The following is a 14,393-nucleotide window of genomic DNA, read 5'->3' on the forward strand; positions in this document are numbered from 1 at the left end:
CCGCATTGATTTGGCACAATTTTTACACCGGACGCCTTTCCTAACACAACCCTCCCTATTTTATCCAGGTTTGGGACCGGCACTACAATGCACTGGTTTGTGCATTTTAGCGGCTAGGTGCATATAGGACAATTCAGTGTCTCCAATTAGCCTAGCTGCATGTTTTTAGACTGTGGGAGGAAACCACAGCACCCGGAGGAAACCCATGCAGACACAGGGAGAACATGCAAACTCCGCACAGAAAGGACCCGGACCTCCCCACCTGGGGATCGAACCCAGGACATTCTTGCTGTGAGGCGACAGTGCTACCCACTTGCTAGCCACCGTGCCGCCTTTGGATACATTCAGAAATGTGCCCTAATATATCAAGAAACCTTATCACTGTTTACATTTTTAAATTATAGGTACTCAAAAGGGCTTTATCAAAAAGGGCAGTACCTGACAAGTTCAAACCTCTAGCCTGTCTTTTTGTAAACATTAAATAGAACAGTTCTGAAATCTGGAGCAGAGTAAAAAGTCTCAACAAGCAGCAGAGCAATATTAATCCCAGAAAGTATGAGAAAGAAGTCACGGAACTATTTCTCAAAAGAACTGACAGGAAGTGAACAAATGTGTGGGGTGTTATAAAGACAACCTGGAACAGTGGTGGATTTTTTTTCCACAAGCGCATTGACAGCTCATCTAGGTAGTCATAAACTAAGCCAGACAAAGAGAACTGCAGGGCTTTATTACCTCATATAAAGTCAGTGTTTATGAAATCACAAAAATGACTTGCCAAAACTGGTACTCATAGGAGAGGTGCAAGGCCAAAAAACACCTTCTGTGTTTAGCAGAATAAGAAGGTGTTGAGCAGGTAAAGGCACAAGTGCAGCATAGATTTGCAATTTTTAAATAAATGTGATTAAGCTGGGACTCAAAATTCTGTACTGCGGTGGAGTTCAGTGTTGCCAACTCCTCAGTAAGGAAAGTAGCTATTGGCTGTCCTAAAAGTCGCTAGAAGTCGCTAAATGACATCATCGCCTAATTTGCATAAGGGTTAGCTCATCTCTCATTATAAATAGTGGTAGCACATCTCAGTAGGTCTAAATATTATTATAGGTAGTACATCTCAATAGATCCATTGATCTGTATCTCAGACGTACAGTATATCTCAAATTTATTTATTAGGGTTGTAATTAAATTAAATGCCATTTTATATTAGCCAGTATACAAAACATATCGTAGTAAATAATATGCTGACCCTCTATAAGGAATATCGTCTAAGGTTTTGCCTCCGTGATTTATAATACCCTGTTGGATAAGATCACACAGATAACACAGATCTTATCTATAACTACAAAAAACATGTAATAAGGAACAAATAATTAGAACTGAACTGACAAGGGAAAAGCAACAACATTGTTTTACGTATACAAACATCTAAGTACAAAAAATGTAATAAATGCTCAACATATTCACTCAGTAATTAACTTTATTAGACACAACCTTTACTGTACCAGTTGAACTGCTAAGAAAGCACAAAATTGAAAAATAACCGAATACATTTTGTGTTGTCGTAATGTTAAGGTCGCAGATCGTTATTTAAAAATGATTGGCTTTCCTAGAAAAACGCTCTAAAATCACTGAACGCATGTATTAACGTGGTTAAATAACACATAGCATTAGATAAACAACTGTTATTCAACTGTATGCAATCATGTATAGCTAATTTGAGCACCTTGCATAGTTCTGAAATAGAATACAAAATAAGTCACATAACGGCATTACATACACTTAAACTTTAAACTTTTAAAGGAATTAAAACTAAAACCATATATTACTAACCGCTAGCAGAAATAAATTAGGCAAAGCTAGCACAGAATTATACGAGTTCCACTCAACTAATCAAAAACAGATGTGCGCATGCTCGGTAGGACAAATCGATGGGTACTTGAGGTAGGATAAATCAACAGAGAACAACGGCAGCACCCGGTGCTCGCTGTAAACAGTAACTGCATAACGATATGTGCTTTTACATTCGAGTCTCCAATAACACCAGCAAAAGTTGCTAGATTTGTTGCTAGTCGCTTTTTTGAAAAAAAGTCGCTAGAGGGGTCTGAAAACTCGCTAAATATAGTTGGAAACACTGATGAAATTAGCAATTCAGCTGTAACTTAGTGCTTGAGTTGTCAGTTAAATCAAGACAGTTAACAAATCAAAGATCCCCCCCCCCTTTTTCTCCCACTTTTAGCGCATCCAATCTCTGCCCATCAATCATCCTCTCACTAATGCTGGTCCCCACTCCTGATTGGGGAGGACGAGGCTGGCACAGCAATCGAACATCTTATCACTTACACTTGACAAGTGCAGTGCAGTACAGCGCTGTGTATGGAGAGCCACACCCTCTACCGCACTCCTTTCCCATCTCCTTGCAGGCACCACCAAACAGCCAGCAGAGGTCGTAATCGCACTAGTCTGAGAGAGAGTCCCCATCCGGCTTAAGCCCGCCCCTATCTGAACAACAGGCCAATAGTTGTTCATGTGGCCGCTCAGCCTCATCCGGCAGGCAGAGCCGAGATTCGATACGATGTAATGTATTTTTACCGCTGCGCCACCTGAGCGGCCTAATCACAGATTCTTGTTCTTATTGAGATTAACAAAATGTCCCAAATTTTCCAGACATGGGTTTAAGTTCAATCACAAAAATGGAAGAAATATACAAATAGCTATTGTTGTTGTTTTTAATAATAATTATAATAATAATAAAGCTCTGCAAGTAATGGAATAATAATGCTAAAAAGGAATGAAATCATATTTTTGACAGCTAAATTTGTAATACCAATCCAAAATAACCAAGTGTCTATGGCTATGGCAAGCTTCCTCCTTTCTTTCTTTTTGTCTTCCTTTTTTTTTTTTTTTTTTTTTTTTTTTTTTGAAAAACAGGGTATAGGGGGGTCTGAATTGTGAATAGCTACAGCTGGGCTAAAGTGCACCTACTCGGTTGGTGTTCCTGATAAAATAACCACTTAACATAGGTATGAAGTAAGTGTTGCAAAAAATAGGCCACTGAGTGTTTTAAGGGTGTGTCTTTTTAATACTAACCGATAAAATTACCCTTTCTTAGGAAACAACATTGTGCCAACTCTCGTCTTTAAATATTGATATTAGGAATGAATGTGCATGTTAATGGTGGTTTAATGTTGCTCTAGGATATTTGGATTTTGGGTGAGTGCATGTTTCTGCCCCATGAAGATCTTATCAAAATTGGCACCAAGCTGTAAAATCAATCAACAGTGTTTCAAAACATAGTGTAATATTTTTGGCTTATCAATAGTCTTCATTCTTCTCTCAAGAAAATACATATGAGACATATGAGACATGCCTTATGATCAATGATTCACCTCATACTGGCAATAAGTAATGAAATCATGTACGTTATTTTCTTAGAATACATTTTAAGATTCAGCCCTAGTCTTTTTGAACTCCCTTCCTGATGACCTGAGGACTCTGGATGGTCTTTGAATATTTAAGAGGACGGTGAAGACCCACCAGTTTAGATAAGCTTGTAATTAAAGTTTTATGCCTTTTAACACTTGCACATTTGAATTGTCTTAATTCTTTGCTGATTGGCTGCTATATACAGTATATATTTATATATATAAACTATGAAATGCAATTTAATGTGGTCAGTTAATGATGCCCCAAAACTTTAGCAGTGCCTCACTTACTTTCTTAACTGCTTATCCGAGTAGGTTCGTGGGGGTGGGGTGGGCTGGAGCCTATCTCAGCTTTTCAATGGCCGCAAGGCACACAGTAACACCCTGGACAGGGCGCCAGTCCATTGCAGGGCTCCAATTAACCTGACTGCATGTTTTTGGACTGTGGGAGGAAACCGGAGCTCCCGGAGGAAACCCACGCAGCTACGGGGAGAACATGCAAACTCTGCAGAGAAAGGACCCGGACCGCCCCGCCTGGGGATTGAACCTAGGACCTTCTTGCTGTGAGGCGACAGTGCTACCCACCGAGCCACCATGCCACCTCTTACTAAAATTTGTTCTGTAAAAAGAAATTCTTTTACTCTCGGTTTCACAGTAAATTATGTATGATAGAGTTGAATTTGAGTTTGAAGTTGTGTGTGTGTGTTTTGTGAAATAACATCATTTAAATAATTGTTTAATCATTTATTAATAAATATTTATTTAAAATAAGGTTTGAAAACCGTAGTCTAAAACAGGACACACAAGATGTCTTTGAAGCTTGATCTAGAAAAATCAAATTTTCTGGCGGTATAAAGCTTTACACTGCATTTTATCAACTTTTTTGCCAGATACTGCTTGATTTGTTACACTGTGCATCTCATGTGTTTCACTCTACCAACTGTCTTGTCCAGACTAGCTGGTGTGTCTACTCATCTACTACCCCCCTTTTTGCTGTTCTTGTACTGTTCAGTCACCCTGTTCCCCCTTGACCTACATGAGCCCGAAGCTGGTAACCCCAGAAGTATACCTTACGATATTTGCATTTGTTTCTCAGAGATTCTCAGCCATTAAAGCTGAATGAGCCACTGATGAGGGTCTGTCTAAAGAAGAGACAGCATTGTTAGCATGCATTCTATTATGTGTGTGTGTGTGTGTGTGTGTGTGTGAGAGAGAGAGAGAGAGAGAGAGAGAGAGAGAGAGAGAGAGAGAGAGAGAGTTCTGTAACCTCATGACTTCCTGACTGGATGTTATGAGAATAACATCCAGTCTGCAATAAACTAAATAAACATCTGCAATAAACTAAACTAAAGTAAAACACTGGACAGAATAATAACCACTTTGAAAAAATGTAACAAAATGTATATGCACATATATACAGTTATATAAATATCTATATTTAAAGATAAACATAAGTATATACATATGTATAAACACAAAAAAAAAAAAAAAAAAAAAATCTGATATTTTTACAAAGTTTATCTCATTTTAAACACTATACACTGCAATCTGCACAATGTCACTTACCGTTAGTAATTGGAACATCCAAGGCCTGAGCTCCTCAGCCTTCGGATTAAAAAGCGTACACACTGACTTCCACACACACATTAAAAACCTTGACATCATCATCCTACAGGAAACATGGTGCAAGGCCGACACGGTCACTCACTGTCCCCATGACTACAGAGAAATCATATTACCCTCCCAAAAACTTAGCACAGTGCGCCAAGGCAGAGACTCAGGAGGTCTCATAATCTGGTACAAATCACACCTACACATGCTAATAAACATTATGAAAATTGGAAAATACCACATTTGGCTAAAAATAAACAAAACTATACTATCATCACAGAAGGATCTGTTTCTCTGTGCCATTTATATCCCTCCGTCAGAATCTCCATACTACTCTGAAGATATGTTCTCAGAGCTGGAGAGAGAGACCTGCCATTTCCAAGCCCAGGGAAACGTGCTCGTCTGTGGAGACCTGAACGCCAGAACAGGAACCCAACCTGATATTATAAATGAACAGGGAAACAGATTAATCAGTAACAACCAAATTCATAATACCAATTCGAACCTAAACCACAGAAACAATTATGATCATGTTACTAACAAAAATGGTAAAGACCTCCTGCAACTCTGTCGAAGTTTAGGTCTGTACATCGTCAACGGTAGAACTCGAGGGGACTCATTAGGAAGGTACACGTTCTGCTCACCTCTTGGTAATAGTACAGTAGATTATGCAATAACAGATTTAGACCCTTTCTCTCTCAGTGCATTTACTGTTAAACCTCTAACCCCTCTGTCTGATCACAGCCAAATTACTGTGTTCATCAAAAAGACAGAAACTAACCCCACCACACACACACGGCCCAGTAAGCTGTACAGCATCCCCAGATCCTACAGATGGGCCGAGAACAGCGTAGAAGAGTTCCAGAAAGCAATTAGCAGCACAGAAATCCAAATTAGCTTAGATAACTTTCTGGACACTGCGTACATTCACAGTAAAGAAGGAGTAAATCAGGCAGTTAAAAATATTAATCAGATCTTTAAAAATACAGCAAATAAAGCTCAATTAAAAATTAAATCTAAATCAAAACCTAAATCTACAAAAGATGACAGCTGGTTCGACAAAGACTGTCAAATGTTAAGAACAGAACTCCGTAAAATATCAAACCAAAAACACAGAGACCCAAACAACAGTAACACACGACTTCTTTACTGTGAAACCCTCAAACAATATAAACGTACACTCAGAACCAAAAAAGCTCAGTACACCCAAAAACAACTAACAATTATTGAACAATCAATCAACACACATCAATTCTGGGACAATTGGAACAAATTAAAACATAGAGAACAGGAAGAATTGGCCATTCAGGATGGGGATATCTGGACAACCCATTTCCAATCACTCTTTAAAAATGTAGAATTAGATTCAAATCCTGAACAAAATCAAATTATTAGTAAGTTAGAGGAACTGGAACGGGCTGTTAAAAACCACCAGAATCCTCTAGACTCTCTCATTACTGAGCAGGAACTTAAAGACAACATTAAAAAACTAAAAACAAAGAAATCATCAGGACCTGACGGGATCCTGAATGAAATGATCAAACACAGCAGGTCCAAATTTCACCTGGCGATGTTAAAAGTCTTTAACCTGGTTCTGAGTGTCGGTTCCTTCCCTGAAATCTGGAATCAAGGTCTCATAACACCCATTTACAAAAGTGGAGATAAATTCGACCCTAATAATTACCGGGGCATCTGTGTGAGCAGTAACCTGGGGAAGTTATTCTGTAGTATAATTAACTCACGATTATTACACTTCCTTACCGAACACAACGTCCTGAGTAAAAGTCAGATTGGTTTTCTACCAAATTACCGCACTACCGATCATATTTACACCCTACACACCCTGATCGAAAAATATGTAGTTCAAAATAACTCTAAAATATTTGCATGTTTTATTGATTTTAAAAAAGCTTTTGATTCCATTTGGCATGAAGGATTATTCTATAAAATGTTAGAGAGTGGTGTAGGGGGTAAAACATATGATCTTATTAAATCCATGTACACAGAAAACCAGTGCGGAATAAGAATCGGCAGTAAGAGAACACATCTCATCTCTCAGGAGCGTGGAGTGAGACAGGGCTGCTGTTTAAGTCCAACTCTATTTAACATCTATATTAATGAATTGGCCTCCATGTTAGAGCACTCAGCCACGCCCGGTCTCACTCTACACGACTCAGAGATTAAACTCCTACTGTATGCAGATGATCTGGTCCTGCTGTCCCCCAGCGCTCAGGGTCTCCAGCACAAACTGGACCTGCTGCAGCAATACTGTCAGACCTGGGCCCTGACCGTCAACCTCAAAAAGACCAAAATTATGACCTTCCAGAAAAGAGCCAGATCTCAGGGAACCAAACACACATATAAAATAGGACAGCACGAAATTGAGCACACTAAAGATTATACTTACCTCGGACTGAACATCAGTTCCACAGGAAACTTTAATCCGGCAGTAAATGAACTGAGAGAAAAAGCTCGCAGGGCCTTTTACGCTATAAAACGTCAAACATTCGTGGAAATTCCGATTCGAATCTGGCTTAAAATTTTTGAATCAATAATTGAACCGATTGCTCTATATGGCAGTGAAGTTTGGGGTTCGCTTACACACCATCAATTCCATAATTGGGACAAACATCCATTAGAGACCCTGCACACAGAGTTCTGTAAAAGCATCCTGAAGGTGCACAGACACACCACGAACAATGCGTGCAGGGCAGAATTAGGCCGATTTCCACTAATTATAAACATACAGAGAAGAGCAATCAACTTCTGGAACCATCTAAATGAGAGCGACCCCCAAACTTATCATTATAAAGCCCTGAAACACCAAGAGCTGAGCAAACATACCAGTCCCCTCATCCAACTGGTCCTGAGTCACTGCACCGATACACCACTAACACACACAGATACACCAGTAACACACACAGATACACCACTAACACACACAGATACACCACTAACACACACAGACACTGTAATAACACACGCTGACACACCACTAACACACACTAACACAATAAAGACTCAGGAACAGGAGAAATCTGTAAACCCAATTAGAATAAATCAAATTACACAAAAACTCAGAATTAAATATCTGAATTATTGGGAAACTGAAACTAAAACTCAAAGTAAAATGCAGTGTTATTTGGCCCTAAACAGACACTACAGTGCAGCAGATTATCTGAGCACAGTATCCGACCCTAAATTAAGAAACACCCTGACGAGGTACAGACTGAGCGCACACGACCTGGCCGTGGAGACGGGGCGACACACCCGGTCCTGGCTGCCCCGGGAGGAGAGGTTGTGTCAGCACTGCACTCTCAGTACAGTAGAGACGGAGCTGCACTTCCTCACCCGGTGTACCAAGTACCACCACGTCCGCTCCCAATTCTTCCCTAAATTTAATAACATCATCCCCAACTTCACCTCCCTCCCAGACCCCGACAAACTGCCCCACCTACTGAAGGGGAGCACAGAGAGAGCTGCACACTAGCAGCACTCTATACACACACCTGCCACCAGGTGAGGGACAGTGGGTGACCATGTCTCATACACACATACACACACACACACGCACAAACTGATTGTTTTACTACCTCATTATTGTAAATATTATACTTTTTATTGTTATTATTTTGCACTGTTTTTATTAATATTTTATTCTATTCTATATTTTTTGCACATGTAACTGTTCTGTATATTTTTGTTCTTTCTTATTTTTATTGTTTATATTTCCCTGTAACTTGCTTTGGCAATACGAATGTCCTTATTTGTCATGCCAATAAAGCTTCTTTTGAGTTTTGAGTTTGAGTTATGGTTCATCTTACTTGATGTTTCTTATGGAGATGATCACTGACTTATTTAGCCTCCTCTGAGGACATCTATAGGTAGATTTGCTGAGGTACATAATAAGGACATGCATACAAGGCAATTTCCCCTGTAATTCCCCCCTTTTCTATTGCCTCTGTGGCACATTTATAACACTGAATGATTTTAGATCATTAAACACACATTAACAAGACACAAAGGAAACTGAAGTAAAAACATTTAGTGAAATGTAATATGATTTAAGTAACAAATCCAAATCTAACATACATGACACTCTTATACACTGATCAGCCATAACATTAAAACCACCTCCTTGTTTCTACACTCACTGTTCATTTCATCAGCTCCAGGATTTTAGAGAGACACATGCTGCCATCAAGGCAACACCTTTCCTGGGAAGTCCATGATTATTTTAGGAAGACAATGTCAGGTCTCATTCTGTACACATGCGCAGCTTAGTAGACACAGAATGTGTGAGCTTCACTGCCTACCTGTCCAGTTCTGTCTTCTACTAAAAATGTATGGTGCAGCATGAAGAGGAGAATCAGATGATGGGCATCACAGACTGTTGAGCAGCCAAAGTCTCATATCAAGCAAGAATGGACAAAAATTCTACTCGCAAAACTGCAACAATTAGTGTCCTTAAGGTTAGGTAAGGGGGTGGTTTGGGAGGTCTGGCACAGATTAATTCTATTTACATTATTTTTTATGGGAAAAATAGGTTTAACTACCGAACAGCCCTTTGGAACCAATTAAATTCGTAAGTCAAGGGTCTACTGTACGTGCCTTTGCATGTAACACCACACAGTGCTACAACACATCTGTCCCAACTTTGTGTTGCAGGCATCAAATTCTAAATATGTTTACATTTACAAATAAAATGAAGTTGATCTGTAAAAACACTGGAAATCCTTTCATTCTACATTTATCAGTTAAATAAAGATGAAAGCATAGTACCAAATCACAGATTTTTCTTTTTAATAAGTTTTACTAAACATCCCAACTTTTCTGGAAATTGCGTTTGTAGTGAAAACTGTTTTAATAACACTAACAGAAATGTGTTGATAAATTCCGTATTGTTTCATTGTGTTATTCAGTGTTGTATACTCTACAATAAAACATTATATTTATTTCTTGCTTTTTGGGTGAAAGCTAAATTATTTATGTGCATACTGAGTTGAAAGTGTACTCTTGAAACATTTTGTTCTTTAATGTTGACTTTTAAATCTTTAAACAAAACAGCAAGTCTTTGTTCTGTCTTTAAACTGCTCGACTGAGGCAGTGTCTTGAATCCCAATGTTGCATAATAACAACAACATTTACTTTTTAGATTTACTTTTCAATGACCTACTAAGAACTGTTAGAAAGCAGCAAGGTTTAAAGAACTGTTTTCTTAAACATTTGATAGTGATCTAAATACTCAGTGTACACAAACTGAATAACCTGATTTTTTGACAGATTCATAATCCAAATATAGCCTTTATCAAAAAAAGATAATGAAGAATGTAGGCTACATGACCAGCTCAATAAAATATTTATTGACAGAACCTGAGCTTAATAAGATTATCAGGACTTTCTTGCTGTGAGGCGACAGTGCTTCCCACTGAGCCACCATGCCTCTCCCAAAGGAAATTAAGGCAAAAATCAGGGAAGAGCGTGAATGCAGTCCCCCACTATCAAAAATTACGCAGTCGAGATTCCCACATTTGGGGAATTTGCAGGGGTCAGCACAACCTGAGTGCAATGTCTGAGCCTCGCCCTGTGTGAACCACCTTCTTGATCATGGTCTCGCCCCTGCCAGGTAAGTATTTGTGTGAATAAACACACACACACACACACACACACACACACTGGTAATTATTACAAAGGACCATAAAATAGGCTAGTAGATGAAATAAAATAGACAGGCTAGTTCATATTTTGTTTGTTTATGCTGCTATGTTGACACTTGAGAATGAAGCTGGAGACAAAAGGTGATTTTTTGCCTCATTAATGGAAATATTTATAATAGCACATAAGTCATTTTTCTCTATAAAACACTCAATGTGATAAACAAAACCACATTAAGATTTTTATTTGTTGTTGTTTTGGCCTTAGACATTAAGCCACCTTAATAGCTCATGTATTATTTTTGTTTATACATAGTTAATCATGAATCAACCTGTAATGTCTGTCTAGCTGAGATATTGACTCCAGTCGCATTGACACTTTAATTCCCATCTATAAGTACATGAGTATAAATACTTGTGTAGGTTACTTTTATATTTTTAAATGCTGATTGTTCTAGGAACTACCTGAACTTCTATTTGGAACATTTTCTGTTATAGAGGTTAGAGGAACAACAAAGAACTACTTAAAGTGTTAGCTTAAATATTTTATTTCTAAATGTGTGGTCTGCATCAGTTTATTATGTTTTTATTATGTTTTTCTGTTAATAGTTTTTTATTTATGCATGGTAGATCTTTTTTAACAAAAATCTAGGATTTAAGATTTAAGGTCAAACAGGATAAGTAGCCATGACATGACAATTCTTATGACTATGTTATCAAAACAGAGGAACCGCACATGTGGAGAGAGTTAACCCTCTAAACCTCCTGTCTTCATGTCCACTTTCTTACTTGAACCTGATATTGCCCTACCATTCAGATACCTACATCATAAATCAAGACTCTTTGGTAAGCAGGAAGTTGATGTAAAAACAAACCACAGTAGGTTTGCTGGATTGCCATTCAGCAATCAAGAAATTAATTCAGCAATTGAAGGATCTCATCATTGTACCATCTCATGTTTCAGCCACTTCTCCTGATGAAGGTTATGAGGGCAGCAGGATATGAAAGTAAATCCAGACATCTCTCATAAAAGATTCCAAGTGCCTTTGATGGATTTCCAGATGTTCCCAAACCACCTAGAAAATGATTTGGTCTTTATACAATTGTTAGAAATTCGGCATACAGGAGTCATGAGACCGGGTCTTCAGGGTAGAGTAGTTTATTAACACATACAGATGTATGGGCACAGCTTGGAAGACCAACAGAATCTAACTAGACATATTTTTGAGAACACCCTATCTACACTAGAAATGAGGGGAGGAATTAAGGAAAAGAGAAGGAGATTAAGGGGGAAATGAAATGGGAATAGAGGGGGGTACTAGAACAAAGATTGGGGAAGTGTGATTAAAGGGTGTTGGTTTTATAGTGGGTAATACAGGATACAAGATGGGGGAATCAGGATACAAGTGTCCTTTCAATATACATAAAGGTGTGAGGAGACAGGATTTAGGGGTATGTAGAAGACAGGAAAAGGGAGTAGGTGGGGGGTGAATCTCTTACTGTGCCTGGAAATGGCTGAGGACAAGTAAGGCTTGCTTAGCTGCTGACTCAATCCACTTTTTGCACTCTCCTTTTCAATATCACCTTCTCCACATGAAATAAAATGTCTTCATAATTCTACAAAATCAAGGCATAATGTGCTGTTGGAATGGTCTATTTTAGTTATGTTGATATAATTTGACTGATGGTATTCAAGACCCTTAGGATATGGAAGGGAATATGCAGAGGGTGAGTAGTGAAGACACCCACTACTTGCCAAGAGTCAATACAAAGCCATATTGTTGAAGACAAACAGACAGACAGACAAACAGAGTGAAATAGAACATAATAACAGTAAATGTATTATCACCAATCATCTTTAAATCTCATTTTTTTAATATTAAATGTAACACTTATGGCCTATGCGTTTAACATTGGCAGGTTTGTCGTGGTTCAGCTTAAACACACAAAATGTAATTTCTTGCAAACAGCTCTAAATATAAATATGTAAAAAGAAAAGGCAGAACATCTCTCTCTATCTGCAGGGAATAACAAATAAATGCCTTCCTGCTGTATTTAAGCTTTGCTCTCAAGAAACTATTTGCAAACAAATTTGAGTGAAATGAAGATTCTTGTTCTGGCTTGCTTAGCATTTTGTAAGATATTGGCACCACATGTCAGACAGAAATTAAACACCATCTGATTCAAATAGTTCAATTGTTTTCTTCAAATCCACCCATCATTTAGTTGGCATTTTTCTGGTATGTTAAGACATGAAGAAGTAAATCAAAGACAGGCGATGTTTACAGAACTTGAACTCTCTCATGTTACATGGTTCATCAAACACACTTGACAGTTTTGTGGAGAGCTACCATGACATGTTAAAGTGCACATACTGCTGGGGTCCAAAACATTTTGTCAGTCTATTAAGACTATGCCAACTTTTTTAGTCCACACATGGCTTGGGAAACCACTTCAAAAAATATCCAAGAGTAAAAATAACCTTGCTATAAAAATGTACTACAATTATTATTCAGCTGTTTTAGTTTTAACCCTTGTAAAGACATCTCACTGATTTTATATGATCTTATGAATTTATCCCAGTTTTAACAAATGAAAGTAAAATAATTGTCTCTAAAACTTGTTAAATGCCTTCTAATAGACTTACTTATTGAATGATAATTCTAAAATGCAATATACTTATTCAAATCTTATTTTCCTCAAGTTGGGAAATTTTCTAAAAATGCAATAAAAACTTAGATTTGTTCATCTTTATTTAACATACAAAAAGAAAAGAAAAGATTTTCAGAGTTTTCAGCAAGAAACTTAATTTGCCAAATGAAAACAATTTTAGAATTTGATGCCTTTAGCACACTCTGTTAGGAGTCACTGCTGTGCTCACTTCTCTTCTGGCTCAACCCAGGGTGTTTTGGTGACTCCTGGTGGCGCTTATTGCAACTGCACCAGCTTAATTGGTTCTGGAGCTAACCAATAGATCTCCACCGTGGCTAATTAGTCACACCTGCTTCCTATCTACTCCTCATCTACCAGCAGTTAAAAACCCCCAGTTTCTCTCAATCTCCACCAGATTGTCTGTTGATGTCAGCGTGAACTGCTCAGCTCTCCTGGTTACCTTTTTGAACTTTTGATAATTGAACTTTTGATAATTGAACTTTTGATAATTGAACTTTTGATAATTGAACTTTTGATAATTGAACTTTGGATAATTGAACTTTGTGCTTTTTCCTGGATCCCATGCTTCCAGTGTTCCTGACCCCAGCCTCGTTTTCTCCTGGTTCCTGGGTTTCTCGCCTCCTTCCTTTCTCCAGCGTTCCTGCCAGTTCCTCCGGTCTTCACCTCAGCCTTCTGGTTCCAGTGCTGCTTCTCCCAAGCTCCTCCTGCCTCTCTCCAAACCTTCGGGTTCCAGTGCTGTGTCTCCAAAGCTCCTCCTGCCTCTCTCCAAACCTTCGGGTTCCAGTGCTGTGTCTCCAAAGCTCCTCCTGCCTCCTTCCCAGCCTTCTGGTCCCCAGCCGGCAGTCCCACCTACCACGATCCCTGCCTCTTGGTTTCCTCGTTGACCATTCCTGTGCTCCTGCCCCGGCATGTTTTTCCTCCTATATTTTCAATAAATCGAACTAACTAATCTCTGTGTCTGTGGTGTGGTGTTCGCCTGGTGGTTCCTTCAAAAAACCTTTTATTGGCTCTGCCAATCGTAACACACTCAAGAAAAGCT

The 14,393-nt window shown here is 38.6% G+C and overlaps 1 non-coding gene across 1 annotated transcript; it reads right to left on the reverse strand.

The window, feature by feature from the left end:
- Nucleotides 1-10,497: 10,497 nt before the first annotated feature.
- LOC134326076 (U1 spliceosomal RNA) lies at nucleotides 10,498-10,661 on the reverse strand. The gene has a single exon (XR_010014481.1). It is a non-coding gene; the product is annotated as a U1 spliceosomal RNA (small nuclear RNA).
- Nucleotides 10,662-14,393: the final 3,732 nt, after the last annotated feature.

The sequence above is a fragment of the Trichomycterus rosablanca genome, chromosome 1 (genome assembly GCF_030014385.1).
Source record: "Trichomycterus rosablanca isolate fTriRos1 chromosome 1, fTriRos1.hap1, whole genome shotgun sequence".
NCBI lineage: Eukaryota > Metazoa > Chordata > Actinopteri > Siluriformes > Trichomycteridae > Trichomycterus > Trichomycterus rosablanca.